General features: G+C 46.1%; 1 long non-coding RNA gene across 4 annotated transcripts in view; it reads left to right on the top strand.

Moving 5' to 3' along the window:
* Window positions 1–21,443, top strand: part of LOC144300936 (uncharacterized) — an 87,163-nt gene extending 65,720 nt beyond the window's left edge. Inside the window, exons 6-7 of one of the 4 annotated variants that reach the window (XR_013367680.1) lie at window positions 19,415–19,530; window positions 21,232–21,443. This is a non-coding gene — a long non-coding RNA (uncharacterized LOC144300936). Of the gene's footprint in view, window positions 1–4,162; window positions 4,510–19,414; window positions 19,879–21,231 lie in introns of those variants that run through there. The other 3 variants (XR_013367682.1, XR_013367679.1, XR_013367681.1) reach the window with 3 other exon arrangements.
* Window positions 21,444–21,751: the final 308 nt, after the last annotated feature.

The raw sequence follows: 21,751 nt of genomic DNA, 5'->3' as shown, positions 1-21,751 counted from the left end.
GGGAGAGAAGGGGCTGTATCCTCAGTGATCAAGTTCACTGCAGTGTTATCACAAAGTCAACAGAAAAGCTACATAAGAATGCAGAGTACATCCTTTCCCCTTGTGCCTGTAGTCTCATGGGAAAAAAATAGATGAGACAGAGCTGGAAGTAAGTAGGAACTGAAACCAAATGCCTAGATTCCAGCTTCCATTATGGCGACTACTAATCATGTGACCTTGGGTAAGTCCTTGAACATTCTAAATAAAATTGTCTCATTTATTAAAAAACGAAAGCAACAAGTAAAATGAAGTCTTAGCTGGTGTAATAAAGCAAGAAAAAGAATTCAAAGACGTGGATTGGAAAAAAAGGAAATAAAACTATCTTTATTTGCAGATAACATGATTGTCTATGTAGAAAACCCTGTAAATTCCACAAAAATACAGATTTTAAAACTAATCAGTAAATTTAGCAAGGTCACACAGGATTCAAGGTTAATGCTTAAAAGTCAATTATATTTCTGGGCCCCGTGGGTGGCTCAGTTGGTTAAGTGTCTCACTCTGGGTTTTGGCTCAGGTCATGATCTCACAGGTCATGAGATCAAGCCCTGCTTTGGACTCCACACTCAGTGGAGAGTCTACCTGAAGAGTCTCTCCTTCTACCCTTCCCCCACTGAAATAAATAAATACATCTTTTTAAAAATTAATTATATTTCCATATAATATCTTTGGAAATCCATATTAAAATAATGTCTACAAACGCTCCAAAAAGTGAAATACTTAGGTGTAAATTAAACAAAACAGGGAGAGGTTCTGGTGTCAAAAACTACAAAACACTGATGACAGAAATTAATGACAACCTAAATAAGTGGACAGACACACTAGATTCATGGCAGGAAGACTCAAGATAGTTAATATGTCAATTTTTCACAGGCTGATCAGTAGATTTAGCACACTTCGGAGACACCCCAATAGGATCTTTTATAGATATCAGCAAGATGAATATAAAGTGCACAAGGAAAGACAAAGAAACTAGAGAAGCCAGAATAATTTTGAAAAAGAAAAAAATACAATTAAAGGGCTCACACTGCCTGGTTTTAAGACTTTATATAGAACAATGGTACTCAAAACAGTGATACTCATGAAATGACACATACATCAATCAGTGGAACTGAAGAGAGTCCAGAACTAGAGCCACCAAAACATAGACAATCGATTTTTAAAGACTTAATTGTCCTAAAATAGTTTTAGGTTTACAACCAAATTCAAAGGGAGGTACAGAGATTTCCTATGGGCTCCCTGACCCCACACATGCCTAACCTTCCCCATTCTCAGTGTTACGCACTGAAGTGCTAGTGTTTTTACCAAGAATGAATCTGTAATGATTATAATCACCCAAAGTCCAGAGTTTGCTGTAGGACTCATTTCTAGTGTTGTATATTCTAAGGGTTAGGATTACAAGTATGTAATGACATATATTCATCATTGTAATTATTATAATACTATACATTTTAACATCATGCGTTCACTGTCTTAAAAACCCTCTGTGCTCTACCTATCATTCATTCCTTCCTCTCCCCAAATTCTTGGCAACCATTGATTTCTCTACAGTCTCCACAGTTTTGCCCTTTCCAAAATGTCATAAAATTGGAATCATACAGGAAGTATAGTGGGAATCATACTTTTTCAGATTGAGTTCTTTCACATAGTAGCATGCATTTAAGTTTACTTCATGTATTTTCATGGCTTGAGAGTTCATTTATTTTTAGCACTGAATAATATTCCATTGTCTGGAGTTACCACATTTTATAGATCCATTCACCTACTGGAGGACATCTTGGTTTCTTTCAAGTTTGGACCATTTTGAATAAAGCAGCAATAAAAATCCATATGTAGTCTTTTGTATGATTTATGTTTTCAACTCCTTTCACCAAGGAGTGTGATTACCAGATGACATGATAAAATATATATAACTTTACTCAGAAAACACCAAATTGCCTTCCAAAGTGGTTACACCAGTTTGTATTGCCACCAGCAATGAATGAAAGTTCCTATAGCTCTTCCTCCTCGTCAGCATTTGCAATTGTTAGTGTTCTGAATTTTGACCATTCTAAGAAATGTGCAGGGATATCTCAACATTGTTTTAATTTTCTTTTCCCTGATGACAAATGATTTGGGCAAAATTTTATGTTCTTATTTGTCATTTGTGTATCTTCCTTGGTGAGATATCTATTAAAGGCGTTTGCCTATTTTTAAATTGGGTTGTTTTCTTATTGCTCTGTTTTAAGAATTATTTGTATATTTTTGGATAACTTCTTTATCAGATGTGTCTTCGGCAAATATCTTCTCCCAGTCTGTAGCTTGTCTTCTTCTTCTCTTAACATTGTCTTTCACAAAGCAGAAGCTTTTAGCTTTAGTGAAATCCAGCTCATCAATTATTTCTTTCATGGGTCGTGTCTTTGGTCTTGTATCTAAAAAGGCACCACCATACCCAAGGTCATCTAGGTTTTCTCCTGTGTTATATTCTTAGATATTTATGGTTTTTCATTTTAAATTTAGGCCTCTGACCCATTTTTAGTTAATTTTTGTGAAGGCCATAAGGTCTATATCTTGTTTTGTATTTTATTTATTTATTTATTTATTTATTTATTTATTTATTTATTTATTATTTATTTATTTATTTTAGTTAGTTATGTGTAGATATCCAGTTGTTTCAGCAGCATCTGTTGCAAAGACTATCTTTTCTCTGTTTATTGTCTTCCATTATTTGCTAAAGATCAGTGGACTATATTCGTGTGGGCCCATTTTAAGACCCTCTGATCTGTGTTATTGATCTAACTATTCTTTTACCAATACCACACTGTCTTGATTACCATAGCTTTATAGTAAGTCTTGAAGTAGAGTAGTGTCAGTTCTCCAACTGCGTTTTTCAATGTTGTGATAGTCATTCTGGGTCTTTGTCTCTCCCTATAAACTTTAGAATCAGTTCACCAATATTTAAACAAAATAACTTGCTGCGCTTTGATTGGGATTGCATTGGATTTTCATATCAAATTGGGAAGAACAGACTCTCGACAATATTGAGTCTTTCTATCCATGAATATGAAATATATATATATATATATATATCCATTTACTTAGCTCTTATTTCATTTCATTCATCAGAGTTTTGTAATTCCACTTATGTTGTTCTTGTACATGTTTTGTTAGATGTATATTTAAGTATTTTAATTTTGGGGTGCCAAAGTAAATGATATTGTGTTTTTAATTTCAAATTCTATTTGTGCGTTGATAATATATATTACATATATTTATTATATATATATAGTGGCTTTCTCTAATCACTTTATTGGTTCCATTTTTAATGAATTCTTTCAGATTTTCTACATAGATGACCATGTCATCTGCAAACAAAGATCATTTCCTTTCTTTCTTTCTAATCTGTGTGTATTTTATTACTTTCTCTTACTAATTGCATTAGCAAAGACATCTAGTCTGATGTTGGAAGGAATGGTGAGGGGTGCCTGGGTGGCTCAGTTGGTTAAACACCTGACTCTTGATTTCAGCTCAGGTCATGATCTCAGGGTCTTTGCATGCAACGAAGAAGTCTGCTTGAGGAGTTTCTCTCTACCTCTGCCCCTCTCCTCACTCTCTCTTTCTCTCTCTCTGAAAACAAATAAAACAAATCTTAAAAAAAGAAAAAAAGTGATGAGAGGGTACATCCTTGCCTGTTCCTGATCTTAGTGGGAAAGCTTCAAGTTTCTCACCATTAAATATTGTGTTAACTGTATGGTTTTGGTGATAGTCTTTATCAAGTTGAGAAAGTTCCCCTCATTCCTAGTGTACTAGAACTTTTAAATGATTGCGTATTGAATTTTGTCAAATGCTTGTTCTACATCTCTTAATATGGCCATGTGATTTTTCTTTTTTAGTTTGTTGATGTGTTGAATTACCTTGAATTTGAATGTTTTTTTTTTTTTGCTTAAAACATAATAAATTAGTTTTTACTCTCATGTAGAAGTGTATAGGATTTCCCTACAAACACTTGAGTTATGCCTAAATTTGCTCATTTAACAATCAATTCCCCCCAATAAAACCCTAGGACATATTATTGGCCAATATATCAAGTTATTGTTAACTGTTGATATTCCCAGTGAGGTTGCACTTACTGAATTTTCTTTTGCAGGATGAATACCTGTATACCTTCAAGCATCTGCTTAAAACACAAACCTCAATGAGGATGAGTTTTGACATGAAGGAGGGGAGGAATTTCCTGAGCACCTATCTTTTTTTTTTTTTTTAACTGGGTGAATTTGTTTTTTTTTGTTTGTTTGTTTGTTTTTTGTTTTTTGTTTTGTTTTGTTTTGTTTTGCTTTGTTTTTTACTGGGTGAATTTGAATGTTGAACCAGCCTTGCATACCTGGGATAAATCCCTCTCAGTTGTGGTGTATGAATTTTTATATACTTTTTAAATTATGATTTGTCTGTATTTAATTGAGAATATGCAACTTGCATCTATATTCATGAGAGAAATTGTCCTGTAGTTTTTTTTTCCGATAATATCTTTGTCTGGTTTTGATATTAATGTAATGCTGGCCTCACAGAATGAGTTAGGAAATACTCCCTCTGCTTCTATCTTCTGGAAGTTATTGTAGAGAATTGGTATAATTTCTTCCTTAATGTTTTATAGAATTCACCAGTGAACCCATCTGGGAAGTCAATTGATTTTTGACCAATGTACTATAGTGATTCAATGAAAAATAGGATAGTCTTTCTATAGTTGTACATTCATATGCAAAAATATTAATTTCTACACATATTCCATACATTATACAAAAGCTAACTCAAAATAGATCACAGCTCTAAATATAAAGCATAAAACCATAAGGCTTTTAGAATAAAACATTGGGAAAGTATTCATGACTTTAGGTTAGGCAAAGAATTTTCAGCTATGACTCAAAAAAGAGAACTAAAAGACAAGCTACAGGCTGGCAGAAAATACTTGCAAATTACATATCTGAAGAAGGAATTGTATAAGAATATATAAAGAATGCTCCAATCCTTCCTTAATGATAAGGAAACAAGCAGCTCAATTTAAAAAATGGGCACATGATTTGAAAAGATTCTTCACCAAGGAAGATACAAAAATGGAAAATAAGCCCGTGAAAAGATACTCAACATCACTAGCCAACGGAAAATGCAAATAAAACTCACAAACTACATACCTATTAGAATGGCAAAAACATGGGAGCCACCTGGGTGACTCAGCGGTTGAGCATCTGCCATCGGCTCAGGGCATGTTTCTGTGGTCCTAGGATCGAAGCCCTCATCGGGCTCCCTGCATGGAGCCTGCTTCTCCCTCTGCCTGTGTCTCTGCCTCTCTATCTGTGTCTCTCATGAAAAAATAAATAAAATCTTTTTTTTTTAAATAAAGAATGGTGAAAACAAATAAAAACACACAAAAATTTGGACATTGTCAAAGGCTGGTGTGATGCAGAGCAACCGACAGTCTCATACAGTGCTGGTATAAATACACATGTCCAGCCCCTCTGGGAAGGTCTGACAGTTTCTTCTAAACGTGTACTTACCCTGTGACCCAGAGATCCCAATTTTGTTGTTTATGCAAGAGAAGGGAAAACATATGTTCACACATCAACCTATTTGTTAATGTGTGCAGCAGTTTTATTCCTGTTCGTTGAAAACCAGAACTAACACAAATATCTTTCAATGGATGAATGGTCAAAGGCACTGTGGTACATCCACTCCATGGAACACGACTCAGCAGTAAAAAGCAATCAGCCATTGGTGCATCCAACATGCATGAATCTCGAAGGCATGGTGCTGGGTCAAAGTGGTGCCTTTCCAGAGGTTGGATATTATGGGATCCCATTTATATGGCATTCTTACAAAAACTGAGTGACATGGATAGAGAACACATCCATGAGTTTTTGGAGGATTTGACTAGTAAAGGGCAACACGAGGGAGTTTGGGGAAGGGATGGGGCTTCTGTGTATCCTGATTATGGTGGTGGTTACATTAACCCGCATATATGTTAAAACTCATGAGATCACACAAACCCCCCTCACACCCATTAACTTTGCTATGTGTTAATTTAAATATTTTAAAAATTAAAATAAAGAATAATTAGGTGCTTTACCTGTCTCATTCATAGATTTATCAATATTTGAAAGCCCAAATAAATGGAAAATATTGGCATAAATAAAATTAAGCATCTTTGGGGCACCTGAGTGGCTCCGTGATTGAACGTCTGCCTTCAGCTCAGGACATGATCCCGGGGTCCCGGGATCGAGTCCCTCAGTGGGCTCCCTATGGGGAGCCTGCTTCTCCTTCTGCCTGTGTCTCTGCCTCTCTCTCCATGTCTCTCATGAATAAAGAAATAAAATGTAAAAATTAAAAAATTAGGCATTTTTCTAAGTCCCTGATATTTAAGGTGTTCAAGCAACTGTTTGAAATCTAAGCCCCCTTTCTTCAACATAAGTAGGAACACAATTTCTTCAGACTCGGACCCAGTCTTCGTCTTGTGTAGCTTGATGCACGAGAAGCAGAGATGTCCACAATCTGATCTTCCTGTTTGGACTCTTGCTCACTTTAGAGGGGAGTGGAATGCTGTGATGGGCAGGACTGTGTCCCCCAAAATTCATATGTTAAATCCCTCACCCCCAGGGCCCCCAGTATGTGACTGCATTTGGTCTTTAAAATGGTAACGGAATTAAAATGAGGTCATTGGCAGGGATCCTCATCCATTAAGACTCAGGTTCTCATAAGAAGTATGGACATTGGGGACCACGGGGAAGGCCATTGTGGAGACTCAGCCAGAAGACGGCCGTCCACCAGCCCAGCGCAGAGGCCTCAGACCCTGCTGATTCCCCGATCATGGGCTTAGAGCTGGGAGGGTTGCAAGAAAACCCCCGGCGGTGGTGAGAGCCGCTCAGGCTGCGGGGTTCTGTTGCAGCAGCCGGGTGCGATCCAGGCGGCCAGGTGCACGAGGCCCCCTTTTCCCCTCACGGTCCTACAACCCACGCGAGTCACGAACGGGTTAATTAAAACATCGATTGTAAAATCAGATCAGGCCTCCGCTGTCTGCTTAAAAGTTGCATCTCTAGATTTTACATGAATTTTTAATTTTAGGTGACTAGAAGTGACAGTGGAGCAGATCATTTGTGTAATTACAGCAACAATCACCGAGGCAGGAGCACCTCTCAAAAGGACAGAAAAGGAGTAAAAAAAAAAAAAAAAAAAAAAAGGACAGAAAACGTGAACTGGATTTGGCGGCAGATGAGGCTGGTGGTGGAGCCCCCCGGGGAGGGGGGGTTGTTGGGGGACCTGTCGCCTTGCAGAGCAGGAGGGCATTGACTTCCCGAGTTTTAGGGAAGGGGCGCTATTCATTCTCGGGGACGCACAGCATTTGCTTCAGAAACGTGTTGTGCTGGGATTAGAGAAAGGACAGCGCCAGCCTGCAGGTATCCGACAACCAGAACCCAGACAATGGATGGAGCCCAGTCGTGGCCATTGTCACGCGTCTAAGCATCCTGTTCATTGCGTCCTCCGCCGCTCTCCTTGCGGAGATGACATCCAAGGCATGTTGGTGACCATCAGCAGAGCAATTAGGCTGGCAGTCTGTCCGTGCAGCAGAGCCAGGATTAAAGGCTCTACAGCGACTAAGTCTGGAGAAGGCAGGAGTGGCAAGGTCCCATCTCCCATGCGAAAGGCGGCCCAGTGAAGGAGAAGCCACCCGGCTGATAAACCAAGGGGGGTGCAGTCCTGAAGGCAGGATTCTCCTTCCTTTCCCAAACCTCCAGTGTAGACCTGCCCCCAGTCCAAACCACTGCGGAGAAAAGGAGGAAATAATCTGCTGGGGGGTAAGGGGGGGTGGGGTGGGGGTTAACATAGTGATAACACCACTGTCGGATACTGATTCCCGGAAAACTGATTCCTGTTAAATACCCAGTTAAAGTTTAAGAGCAGATGTAATGTTTTTATTGCTTATGGGAAGATCACAGCTAATTAGCCTTAGTTAAATAAAGCATAGCCCTTGAAAATTAGAGACAGATTCCTTTGCCCTCTGAATCGTTGCCTCCTGTCCACACGGTTAATATTAACCTCCTGCAGCCCCAGAGATGTGTTTCCATGCTGTCATCCGAGAGAACCGGGTGGCAAACAGCCCCCAACCTCCAGGTAAAACAATGATTTTTTTTTTTTTTTGAGGGAAAAATAATTCAACAGGTGGAAATAACTAGCGGTTTCCTTTGCCAGGTTTTGATGGCCGTAACCTAAGTTCAGTTCAGATGGGAAGGCTTAGGAATTATAATTTAGATCTTTCTTGCACGTTCTGAATGCTGTTACTAGGACCGATGCTGGCATTTTCAAGGACCCGGATGATTGATTTGGGAACGTGGCCAGGATATCAAGTTTGTTATGGAGATGAGCCCCATAGGCAGGGAGGGCGGCTGGGGCCTGCGGATCACCCATTTATGAAGGATCGTCCTCAGAACAAGGGAAAGTTTCCCACCTATGCCAGGTGCCTGGGGATTTTCTTCCTTACGATTATGTTTAGTTCACATCTTTCCCTCTGATTTCCCCAATTTACTACATCTTGAAGGGAAAAGAGAAACATCTTGATGGCCTCTAGAAATAGATGCTGTGCTTGAGAAGTCAAGGAGACAGTGGCAAACAATCTGTGGCACCTGAAATAATGTCCCCTATAACTAAAAGGTTCCTACCTGGGCGTGCAGGTTGTTGGCTTATTCAAATCCCATTTCCCCTTTGCAGAGAGCCCCCAGGGCATGACTCTTCTACATTAAATATTCACTTAAAATGCACATATATTGGTCATGAGAAGAAATCAGGTATGGAAGTTCTAGACTTGTGCATCCGTGTGCTGTGCAGACACCCAGGCACAGTGGGGTTTAGGCTGTGTCTGTACACTCAGGAGCTGACCCGCTGCACCTGCTTTCCAGCCAGCCCTTTCCAGGCAGAAGGGTTTATGCAAAAAAATAAATAAATAAATAAATTTAAAAAAAGAGCCTTTCTCTAGTGGACTCCCAAAGGGAAGGACTCCTGGTGGATGAAACACAGTCATGTCAAAAGAGGAAAAAGACCCCAGATCACAATTCCAGCCAGACCTGTGGCCCAAATGCAAGTTCACTTTGTGTGCAAGTGCACTTTGGCTCCTTTGCGCTTCTGGCTGGAGTTCAACAGACCATGAGAGCAAAGCAGGACCTCGAGTCTAGATCCTGCTCAGGTCAGGTCCCCGCCGTTTCCTAATTCCTCTGGAACTTCAGCTGTCCGTCGCTGGCTTGCTAGAGCTAGAGAAATTCTCCTAGGAAGGGAGACAAAGCATTTCACTCAAAGTGGATAAAGCAAGTGTTGAGTTTGAGAGCACAAAGCGAGTTTGAGTGTTAATAGCAGAAAGGGAGACGATGTTGGGGGTAAGATACTATGGGGGGGGGTAGGAATCAAGGTGCCAGAGGACCAACTGAGGAGTTCAAGTACTAGAAAGAAAAACAGGATTCTCAGTCAACTGTGCTCTGCCCGCAGCCATTCACAAGGCGAGAAGGGATTGCTCTTTCGATCATAGACGTTTCAAAGGGTTCTTCTGGAATGAGAGATGCTGACAGATCGAACGATGGCAAACCCCAGTCTCTAAGAAAGGGCCTAGGGGAATAACCAGCACGGAGACAGCACGTCTGACCCCGGTGTAGGCAAAATCCTAGAGACATTAATAAGAGATGAGATCACGCAGCATCTGGAGAAATAAACCAGTCAGGACGGCTGGTGGGGGCAAGGGCCGTCCGGGAGGTGCGGGGAGGCCGGCCGGGGATGCTGCAGGGAGGCAGGGCCCCGAGGCCCGGCCGCGGCCGAACCAGCTCCCGAGGGGGACACAGGCCGAGCCTGGTGAGGGGAGCACCCGAGAGCGGCCGCCGAGAGCCCCTGAAGGCAGGTGGCCAGAGAAGGGGGGACCCCCAGGCTCGCTCCGGGCTGGGGAGGGGACCCCGGGCTGGGCTCAGCCCCCTGCCTGGGACCACCGCCCGCAGAGAGAGCCCACCTTTAGTATACGTGCTGCCTAAGCGAGCACGAGAGCCCACCTTTAATGACCCCCGTGGAGCACTTGCCCTGAGCTGGGTGACACGCGTTTGAGCCAAATAGCTTCTGCAAGACATGAGTGTGTTAGTTCACAGGGCAGAGAAGGAAACGGAGGAGGGATTGGCCAACCTGTGGAGGGGAGCACCCCACGACGGAGACAGGCGGCAAGGCCGGGCTCCACTGCTCCTCCCTCCCTGTGTCTCCCCCTTTTCCCCCCCCCACCACACAGCTGCTTTCCATCTCTTCTTTGGCGCCCATTTGGCTTGATCCTACAGACAGACAGACAGACAGACTCCACTCAGTGGGAAAGCCAGCCAAGAGCGGCCTTGCAGTCTCGGCCTCCGAGCTCGGCCCAGAGACACACGGGGATGGGCTGCAGGGTCCCTGTTTGAGCACCCGGCTGGGGGGACAAGCCTGAGAGGGACAGAGGCCGGGCTGCAGGCCGAGCACTCGGGGTCTTGAACGCGCCGCCCCCGGGCTTCTACTCTCAGTGTGACACAAAGTGTCACTGCCTGGACTCGGACTTGGCTCGGAACCCACTGCAGGGAAACTCGGTGCGCTCTCTTCCCTATTATTTTGAACCGCGGTGACATGGTGTAAGGACGTGAAGCGGTTTGTTGGCCCTGCGGCCCTGGCCCCAGAGCTGGGCTCTCGTGGGCATCATCCGGCTCATTGTGGAGGACAAATAGTGTGCATTGCACCGGGGGGTGGGGGGGCGGTAAGCTCGTCTTCACGCTGTGCCGGGACCCCGAGCCTCGGCAGCCTGAGCGCCTGGCCCACCATCCGCTCGCGTGGCCACAGCCAGCTGCTCTGAGCTAGGGACAGGTGGGGACACTCTGAGAGCAGAAGGTGTCATTAAGGACTAAGAAGGAAGGTCAATGGGAAATTGCAGGCGGCTACATAGCTGACTCGGACTTCCTGAGTCTTCCCGCTTGCATTCTCACCACTCCGCTCCCCACCGCCCCCCCCCACCCTCCCCACCCCCCCATACACATTCTCTGCTGCAAGCCATCCCCTCGGTCCAAGGATGGGCCCCGGATCACGGCCGCGATGAGATTACGTATTACAGCACCCCGCCTCCCTACTTAGGGAGCTTCGGGCTCTGCTCTCTCGCCTCTTCCTTTCCAAGCTTTTTGCTGCTTGTCACCTGTTCTCTATTCATCGAATGTGCTTCCCGAAGTTTCTACAGAGCTGGTTCTTTGTCCTCATTTGGCTTTAGCTTGCAAGTCGTATCTGTGAGAGAGAACCTCGCAGGTCCTGCAACCAAAGCGGCCCCCTCCTCGCTGAGCTTCCTCCAAAGAGTTTTGTCTCCTGTGTTTCTCCATCTCCGTGACTGAGGCGGGATGAGAGGCAGAGCTGTGTCCCTTTCACTCTCATCGCGGTGCCTGCCGAGTGGAAGGCCCACGAAGACATGTGCTTGAGGGACTGAAAGGTGGCCTGACGGGGCCTGTGGCCCGCGGGGGGCACCACCCGGGAAGCGTGGTCTGAACATTGACCATCTGGACAATTAGCGAGTCCCACGCGACGGCCAAAACCTACTTGTCATCTGAGGAAGCCAAAATTGTGCATCTTCTCCTCCCCGAGGCTGGTGAGCATCGCGTAGCTGGAGAATATGCTCTGCCGGCACCTCGGATGCACATTTCGTTGTTGTTGTGGCACCTCAAGGCGCCAGTACTCTCCAAGAGAGGGAAGACATAACAAAACCTCACGTGCTTTCTCTACCTTTTCCACCCACACAAGTGAACGGACCCCGGTGGCCCCTCGGGTGCTGGGAGGCTGCATGCAGGAAGCAAGTTGAGAGGCAGGAGCTCCTGTGTCGGAGGCGCTCGACAATCCGCATCCATAGTGACAAACAAGCCGGGGTCACCATAGCTAATCGTTCGCACAGATAAACCAATCCGACCAAATCTGATTTTTACAGAAGTGCGATGTGAACCATGGGCTTCTCTTGCCTTTCCCATGGAAAGTCATCAGCAGAGCGAATTTCTTTTCCTGTTTATTTAGAACTTATGTGGACACTGTCATGAACATAGGTAGAACGACAGTCATTAAGTCCTCTCGATGGGCCAGGGTCATGGGTGTGACCAGGTACGCGGAGGCTCACAAGGTCAGGGTGGTTCTCAACCGGAAATGCTCAGCACGCAGGCATGCACACGTGTAGACACAGGCTGGCACTCGAGAGCTACGGGGCCGGCAGCAAATACGCAGTGTCTGAGATGGCACCAAAGTTGTGGGGAATGCCCTGGTGGGAGCAACGCGCAGACTGCAATTAGACCAGCGTGGAACTATTAATCACACAGCATACCAGGAGGAGGCTGGCTGGCTGGGGTCAAGGTCCCATAAGTGAGGGTATTAGCCACGGATGTGACACGGGGTGCTTTTCCAACCTGCTCATTAAAGAAGTAATTGGGAGGTCAGGAAATTGCAGACACTCATCTGAATGAGCTAGGAAAGAAGCATGAGGAAAGGGCAAAGTTTTGTCATGTATATAGGAATTCTCTTGCTTTAAATGCCATATTCTTTGTTGCTTGACATATTCACATTATCCCAGAGGCCATTTTAGCTGGTCTCCAGCTGTGAAAAAGACAACATCACATCTGTGGTGTCAGGTGGAGGCAAACACAACAGGAAAAAATTAATTGAAAAATCTTGTTCAGATATTTTGTGAAGAAATTAATAATGCACTTGCTTTGTAGAGAGACGGCCCGTTTCTTGTGTCCTGTGAAGGTATTCAATACGTGTTTGAATAGCTTTTAGTTTGAACGTACTGATAATGCAGAGGCGATGCAGAAAGATGGAAGAAAAAAATAGAAATTATTCAGTGGCTTTAAAAGGCAGATACACTAGATTTATCAAGGTTTAGGCACCAACATATCTGTACTGATCATACAATGGATTTCTGTCGTTAGTGGCGGTTTTGAATTTTTAATTAAATTAAGTGAAATGTTTTCTGACCAGCAGACACATATTCACGTGACTCGGGCGAGGGTGTGTGAATTGGGTCCCGGGATCTCATCCAATCATCCCTTGCCTACTGAGCTCCACGCACAAATATGCAGGTCCCTTCGTTGCCAAACACTTGGCTGGCGTGGGGCAGCCAGAAGAGGCAGGCAGAGGATTCCCCTTGACATAATTAATCAATTTTACCATCAGATCATGTGAGGATCCTATCAATTAGTATCAATTTTTTGTTAACGTGACTCGAAGCCACTTGTAAGATGCTATTTGCCCGTCTTTTAATTGTATCAGTAAAAATGAATTTCCACCCGATATGGTAATTAAACTAAATATGTGATAATGCATTTGATTAGCGACAGGAAAACATAAGAGAAGTTGGAAATGAAAGGACATCCGCGAACGCCTCCCCGCAGCTCTCCCCAGAGCTCCGTCCTTACCCTGCTTTCCCATCTGAGGTTCCTACACTGTTGAGCGCAGAAGCTCGATCCATGAAGTAGGCCCCAAGGGTTGCATTTAGGCTCCAGGATGTGATCCCCGTGATGCCCAGGGAAGACACCCAGCTTCCGAGCTTCCCCGAGGTGACTGTGAGGGCACGGGCAGCCTGCTTCTCCACGTCCCTCACCTGCCTCTCCTGACTCGAGGCATTGGTCACCTCAGCGTTTGCCTGTGTCCCCATTGAACAAAATGCTCCCCCTCCTCCCCGGGGGGACAGGTGAGTATGATCCAGTGGGGGGCCAGAGTCAGGAGATAACCGTCCGTGCGCCGGCTCTGCGGCTACCCAGGCAAGGCGCTTGGCCTTTGCCAGCCTCACCTCTGCTGTCCAGAAATGCAGGAAGGATCTGGTGACAGGGTGGAGAAGCAGGCTGGGAGGCGACACCCGAGCAAATACAAGGCTGCTCCCCTCCTCGTCTTCCTGGTGATAAACACTCTGGCCTGCTTCCCTTCCAGGTTTCTAGGGTGAAGTAGACACTGATCATATTTGTCATTAAGCTCATAAGGTCCCATCTCTGGGCTGTAGGAGCAGGAACTGAGGACCAGCCTCCTGCCTGGTCGATTTTCACAGGAGACAAAAGGCTGAGGCCACGTGGAAGGAAGGGCACTGGGACTCGGCTTGCTTTCCTCGTCCCCAAGGGAACGCAGCTTGGGCACACTCAGCTCAGGGAGTCTCTGGTATCTGTGCGAGCACTCGAGAATTCCCTCCGTGTTTAGGGAGAGCGTGGCAGGCCATCAGCCGAGCTGGCTGTGCTTCAGAGAGAGACCAGAGGGACCAGGGACGGCAAGGGGTCCGTCACGATGGAGAGTAGGTGTGAATCGGAAGCGGTGCAAGGTGGCAGCTGGACCAGAACATTTTTCTGAAGCACCTAAGCTGGGCTTGAGACAAAGCCCCTGCGACATGGAGAAAATCACCTTCTGGAGGCTGCAAAATCAGATCAGATGAAATAGTTGGTGTCATAAAAAGGCATGTAGCCAAAGGAAGGCTGCATTACAATAGTATCTTTATGGAAGTGCATGTGACAACCACATGAATATCAAATGAATTCATTATGATCACTGCTATTTCCATGAATACCAAATGAATGTATAATGACTGGACTCTTAAAGTGTTACCAATTTAAAAAAAAATCCTAGAAATAATGGGGAAATTAATCTCATTCCATGCTGAAGAAGTCGTATTTCAGAAAAAGTCTTGGAAATACTCAGATGGTTGGCAACCAGGAGTTTCCAGACGTTGCCACAGCTCATTTATTCTTCCGGCACCGTCCAGACTCTATTTCAATTGCAAAGCATCCGCAGCGATGCCCCGGCAGAGAAGGCGCCCGGATCTGCTCTCTGAATGAGCACACACGTCCTTCATCTGGGGAGTCTCTCCCTGCTCTGAGGATTCTTGAAGTTTGTCCCACCCCAAATGTCCAACCCTGGCAGGGGCACTTTCCAATCACACGGAACTGGAGAGGCCTTTGCCCGGCGCCCCAGGAGACGAGGGGTGGCTGGCACAGAGGGAGGCCCAGTTCTGCCCTGGAACGTGGCTGCTCTTTAAGCTCCAGCCCCAACAATTTGAGGAGAAGCTGGCATGTGCAGAACTAGGGGAGGAGCCCAAGTGGTCCAGGGTAGGACAGGGCTTCCCCATTTTTTTGTTGTCCCTGAATACACCCTTTCTCTGGACACTGAAGATGACAGAAATGGTTAGCCACCTCCTTGGAAAGACCCTTCAAGTCTTTCTGGACCTCCGGGTCAATGAACAATGGTGACTGAAGTCTCGGGAGGGGGTCATTTGGTCTGTGTCTTTGCCAGCCCCCTGTCAGAGGCCCTACTCAGCCAACCCAGGCTGGAGGGCAAGGCACACTCAGTGTGCATGCCTTGACATCCAGTGGACTTCAGGCTAGGGCTGCTTGGCTACCTGCTGGGGCAGGGAGGTATGGGGTGCAGCCCAGGCAGCCGGGTTGACCTGTGGAAGAGCCTGCTTCAGCACATTCACTAGACATTCTGCAAAGGCCGCAGACGGGGGTGGGGGTGGGGGTGGTGGGGGTGGGTTAAACCCAGCATTCCCAGCTACAGATTCCCCAATGTGAGCTGCAGGAGAAATACCGTCCAGCTCCCAGGGGCCAGGAGGATAAAGGACTGTCTGTCGTGTCCTCTGCTCCTCCTGCCCGCACCCTCCACCCCCCCTTGGCAGGAATGGTCTACAGAACTCATCACCAGGTCCTGCCTTGGAAAACCAACCTGAAGCAATTTGTCTTAAAATATTTTTTCAGGTTTCTCTCTACTCTTCCTTCATTGCTTGGCTGGGGGACAAGGCCTGAGATCTTTCTAGATCCGTGCCAGGGAGTGGGGATACCAATGGGAGACACGGACATGCCAGTGTTTGGAAGAAGCCAGAACCTATAATTGGTTTTTACACTAAACAGAATGTACAGGGTCGTGGTGAAGAGAAGGTTTGAATGTCAGACTGCCTGAGTTCAAATCGAGCCCCTGACTCCCAACCTGCCTGTGCCTCAGTTTCTTTAGATGTGCCATAGGATGGCTGGCTTGTGTCCCTGAGATGGTTGTCCTGGGAGTTCAGTGCAGCTGGTAAATGTAATATCTGGCATCGAGCAAGTGCTCGATAGAATGTGTGTGAATTTACCTGTCCATCCCTTTCACAGGTGTGTATGTGTGTGTGTGTGTGTGTGTAAGACAGAAAGTGTATGCATGCATGTAATTTTATTTTTTAAGGTTTTATTTATTTATTCATGAGATACAGAGAGAGAGAGGCAGAGACACAGGCAGAGGGAGACGCAGGCTCCCTGCAGGAGGGCCGATGTTGGATTGGATCCCAGGACCCCGGGATCACGCCCTGGGCCAAAGGCAGGCGCTGGACCACTGAGCCACCCAGGTGCCCCTATGCATGTAATTTTAAATGCATTTAGACACATGTACACACACTGTCAACTTTCAGTAGCCCTAGGAGCCCGCCTTATTCTTCCCTGCAATGCAGCCGCTAAAGAGTGTGCTCTTCGACATCAGGATTTGGAGTGGGAATTTGTTCCTTAAACAAAGAATCTTACACAAATTTTGCACTGATGATTTCACTTATATTCCGTTTGATTTTCCCCTTCCCTGACTATGAATGATTCAGAAGTTCTCAAATGCTGGCCAGGGCCAGACCGGATTCACACAAGTGGCATTTTTTTTTTTTTACAAGTGGCATTTTTAGTTTTTATTTTAGATTCATTTATTTAAAGAGAGAGAGAAAAAGAGAGAGTGTGTGTGCATGAGTAGGGGGAGGGGCGGAAGGAGAGGGACAGAGAATCTCAAGCAGACTCCCTGCTGAGCTAGGAGCCTGACGCGGGGCTCGATCCCATGACCCCAAGATCATGAACTGAGCTGAAAGCAAGAGTCAGATGCTCAACTGACCGAATCACCCAGGTGCCCCCACACAAGGGCATTTTAAACACACGCTATGGAGCCTTCCCTCGGGGCTTCCGATTCAGGAGGTGCAGGTTAGAGCCCACGGGGAGCTTTAAAACACCCCAAAAAATAGTCATGTGTGGTCACAGTGGGACCACTGATGAGCTTACCAGACAGGTATCAACTCACTCCCCTACGGCCTTCTGTGTCCACCTGGTAATAACAGGAAGTGGGGAGGCCATGGTGGCGGAGCTGAAAGGACCGGGTCCAGAATTCAAAAGAAGAGAGTGTGTCATCATTTCTTGAGTCTGAACTAGTCGGAGGAAAGAGTAAGATGTAGGGCAGCCCCCAGCAACTACTCCAGGGGACACGCCGGGTTCAGGGACCTCAAGGCACAGCTTGGGACAACTTGGGACACTTTGGGTGCTGGGAACCTAACCTGGACACACCCCACCCCTCTGGGCAGTTGCTGGGAAACCTCAGGTCCTGCACAAGAGAACGCGTCACTGCAGCATCTGGGGCATCCCCAAGGCTGCCTGTCCCCTGCTCTCCCCCTTCTCAGGCTTGCTCCTCCCAAACCACTCCACACAGCCTAGTGTGGTCATGACCTGTCACCCCACAACCTTCCTGTCTCCAGAATGCAAAATCCAAAGGAAAGATTCTGCTTCTGCTGGAGGCACACGTATGAGGCCATAGGGGAGATCCTGGGGGCAGATGGGCCGGGAGTCCCTCCTCAATCCCAGGCAATGAAGTAGCGGTGGGAGTGAGATGCCAGGTCTCCGATGGCCGTGGACAACAGAGCTCCTGGTTCTGAGGCCTTGAGCCTCAAACTGAGGCTCCCACCCCGGCTGCCCTGCTTCTCAGACCTTCACATTCCGAGTCACACCACCAGGGATCCTGGGGTCCCCAGCTTGCAGACAGCAGATTTGGAACTTCTTGACCTCCATAACCGTGTGAGCCAATTCCAGTCATAAATCCCTCCTTAAGGACGCCTGGGTGACTCAGTCAGTTAATCATCTGCCTTCAGCTCAAGTCATGATCCCAGATTCCTGGGGGCAAGCCCCACGTTGGGTTCCACACTCCATGACTCTGCTTCTCCCTCTGCCTCTGCCCTTCCCCCTACTTGTCCTCTCTTGCTCTCTTTCAAATAAATAAATAAAACTTTTAAAAAACCCAAACAAATCCCCTCTTAGATCTATCTGTGTATACATCTCCTATAGGTTCTGTTTCTCTGGAGAACCCTAATACAAATAATTTCAAAATGAAACGTTGAAAATAATAACAGGACCCTGGAGGCCCTCATTGAGTGTTTTCAGAATGATTGCATTTTACGGGCTGGAGGAGATGGTGTCCCTAGACTGATGACAACAGACCCTGAGTGGGGAACCCTCAGTAACAGGCAGTTATGCCGTCAGTGGTCAGCTCAGGAGCAAGTCAGCTCCTTACTAAGGCGTAAGGCGTGCTCACCCTTTACCGCTACCCCAGGCCCCTGCCTCCTAAACCGATGGCAGAGCCGTCCAGGGCTCCCTGCAGGGCTCAGCTGCACCACGCTCTCCCTGGACTCCAGGCCAGCGCATGTTGCTCCCTGTATCTGTTTCCACCCTCTTCATCTGGCCAGTGCTCCCTGGGCCTCCTCAGTTTAGATGTCATTTCTTCTTCTTTTTTTTTTTTAAGACTTTATTTATTTATTCATGAGAGACAGAGAGAGAGAGAGAGAGAGGAAGAGACACAGGCAGAGGGAGAAGCAGGTTCCATGCAAGGAGCCTGATGTGGGACTCGATCCAGGGTCTCCAGGATCACGCCCTGGGCTGCAGGCGGCACTAAACTGCTGCGCCACCGGGGCCGCCCAGATGTCATTTCTTCTAAGGAGCCATCCCTGATCCCCCAATACTGAATCTAGAGCCCATCATCTACAGGAGCTGTCGTGACACTTCCTTAACTTGTCCTCACCAACTGGACTAAGGGCCCAGGGCTGGGCTGGTCGTGCTCTGCGCCGGGCAAGTATTTGAGTAAGTGAGTGAATACTGATCGTGCTTCTGCAGGTCATGGACCGTAAGCTCCTCAGGTGCTTTCTGCACCTTCTCAACTCCCCCCCACCCCGCCCCAACATGATGTTAAGCACAAAATTGGTTACCATAGAGTTCTATGCTTGATGGAAGAGCAAGAAAAACACCTCAAGAAAAACATACTTATATGAAATGCAATCAGGAGATGAGTCAGGCGAAGATAAATCATCGCCTTCCCCAAGACGTACTTTCCCCAGTGGTGAAATCAGCATCGTGCCTTGGTCGCCGCTCCTATGCCTACAGTCAACCACAGGCTTCGCAATGGGCAGGCCAGGGCTGACGCCCAGCTGTCCTCTCACGCTCACCCTGAGCAGGCCCAAGGCTCCCAGCAATCAGGTTGATACCTGTGCCCTTGAATTTGCAATGGGTCCTTTTTCTTTTACTATTTGACTCTGACACATTTTCCTTCTCCCATAAAATAGATTCCTCTTGATGTGAATGACACCCACCCTGTTACCCAAGGGACAGGTGATACCACAAGAATCATACTTGTCCCGGTCTTCAACGAGATCACAGCATCTTTGGAGAAAGCAGATTTGTAAGAACTATCCACGATCAGGCCTGCCATAGGGAGGCTAATGAGGAGGCTGGGGGAGACCTGGGAGCAGGGATGAGCACCCAGGAGTGGCTCTGTATCAACAACCAGATATCCCGAGTTTCTGAGGATGCTCTGTGTCTTGCATTAATGAAATGCTAAGTCTTGTGCTGAAAGTAAAATATCTAACAGAAGGGTTTGACGATGTGTTCTAGAATGGTAAAGGCAAGTTGACGGTGACGGCGGCAGGTCACAGACCTGCTCCGTGCGCTCCATCAGCAGTTCCAGCTGAGTAATTTGCAGGGCCCACGGCAAAATGAGAATGTGGCCCCTTTTTAAAAAAGAATAGTAAGAATTTCAAGATGGTGACAGCAGAGCCTTAGATGTTCCTTCTTAGCATGGGACCCAATAAAAGAAACGCCACCGATTGCTTGCCCCTGAAGCCAGCCCTGCCATCAGGCAAAAACTGGAGCAGACCCTCAGTCCTACTTTGCTGACGGGGGAACCGTTCAGCTCACCAGCAGGAAGCTAAGGCACAGGGGGGCACACGGTTAAAACACTGCTCATCGTTTTGACTCGACCCCACTGCCAGAGCCTTTCCTCAGAAGATCATTGTCCGTTTACGTGGAATGTTCTAAACAAGTTCCCTTCCAAGAATGAACCACGGGGTCCCATGATCTTCATTAGCCACTGAAGGGATTGTCTCTGCTTGGTCTCTTGCCTTGATTGTGGGAAGAAATTAGTGAAGGAACAAAATTCAATATTTATTCAGGAGAAATCTAAATAAAAGAAAAACTAAAATCCAGAGCAATTAAAAAGATGTAAGATAGCCCCTCAACAGGACAATTTGAAGGAACAACTTTCAAAACCCACGAAGGCAGAAGCATCTTGTTTTAAATATCAGTTATATGTGAGTTTAAATTAAGGTAACAAATAAGGACAATATTTTAGCCACAGCCATCACGAGATGTATAATCAGTGACACAGAATCTTTTTTTATATAAATTTATTTTTTTATTGGTGTTCAATTTGCCAACATATAGAATAACACCCAGTGCTCATCCCATCAAGTGCCCCCCTCAGTGCCTGTCACCCAGTCACCCCCACCCCATGCCCATCTCCCCTTCCACCACCCCTAGTTTGTTTCCCAGAGTTAGGAGTCTTCATGTTCTGTCTCCCTTTCTGATATTTCCCACTCAATTTTCTCCTTTCCCCTTTATTCCCTTTCACTATTTTTTATATTCCCCAAATGAATGAGACCATATAATGTTTGTCCTTCTCTGACTGACTTACTTCACTCAGCATAATACCCTCCAGGTCCATCCACGTCAAAGCAAATGGTGGGTATTTGTCGCAGAATCGAATGCAAAGTTCATCCAGAAAAAGTAATTTAACTCTACATTTTTGAGATGTTTAGAGCAAATTATAATATTAGTATATTTATTATTGTTTTGACAAGACTGACGAAAATATGATTTATGCAGGGATGGGAATGTTTGTAAATTTATCTGCATGTCGTTTGTTTGACAACTTTTAACATGAGATGAGAATAAGACAAATGTTTCTAGAAAGAAGCCAATGCTGTTTCAATTAACTCATGGTAAAAAACCTCAGGAGAAGGATCCACATTAACACAACATTATCTCACTTTTTGGGGAAATAGATGGTTAACCCCGATGCCCTTGCATCCAAAATACAAAACAGGTCAGAGGAAGAGCTCCCAGCTCCTGTGTCCCTCATCTGCGGAGAGAGAAGCTGGCGTCCGGCACCTCTCTCAGGAGCACCTCTCAGTCAACTTTTAGGAGAAACCACCAGGCTCAGCGCCCAGTTCTCCGCTTTCTGGGCTGAGAGTGGAGATACCACTGAGCACTCTGAGCATCTAGCAGGCCTCCTGGATGATTCCAGAGTAAGTTGTGGGTTGTACCACTTTGTATTAAGTACATTAAGTACAATTAAGTACTTTAAGTACAATTTTTGGAAAATGATAACATGCTTGGTCCAAGTCTGGCGGTGCAGAAGCCACACATTCTAAATTTCTCATGGCAGCCCTGGTCTCAGAGGGTATCTCGTGATCCCTTAATCCCTCCTTCACATCTGTTGGGCTACAGGCTGCCACTGCCACCGCCTTTTTCTCTTTCCCCCTCCTCTTTCTGTTCCTCCTACTCCTCCTTCTCCTTTTCTTCTTCCTCTTTCTCTTCTCCTTCTCCTTCTTCATTTTATTTTA

The sequence above is a fragment of the Canis aureus genome, chromosome 29, assembly GCF_053574225.1.
Source record: "Canis aureus isolate CA01 chromosome 29, VMU_Caureus_v.1.0, whole genome shotgun sequence".
In the NCBI taxonomy this organism is placed as follows: domain Eukaryota; kingdom Metazoa; phylum Chordata; class Mammalia; order Carnivora; family Canidae; genus Canis; species Canis aureus.
Note: the sequence above shows the minus strand (reverse complement) of the source record. Positions and strands in the feature narration are given on the sequence as shown.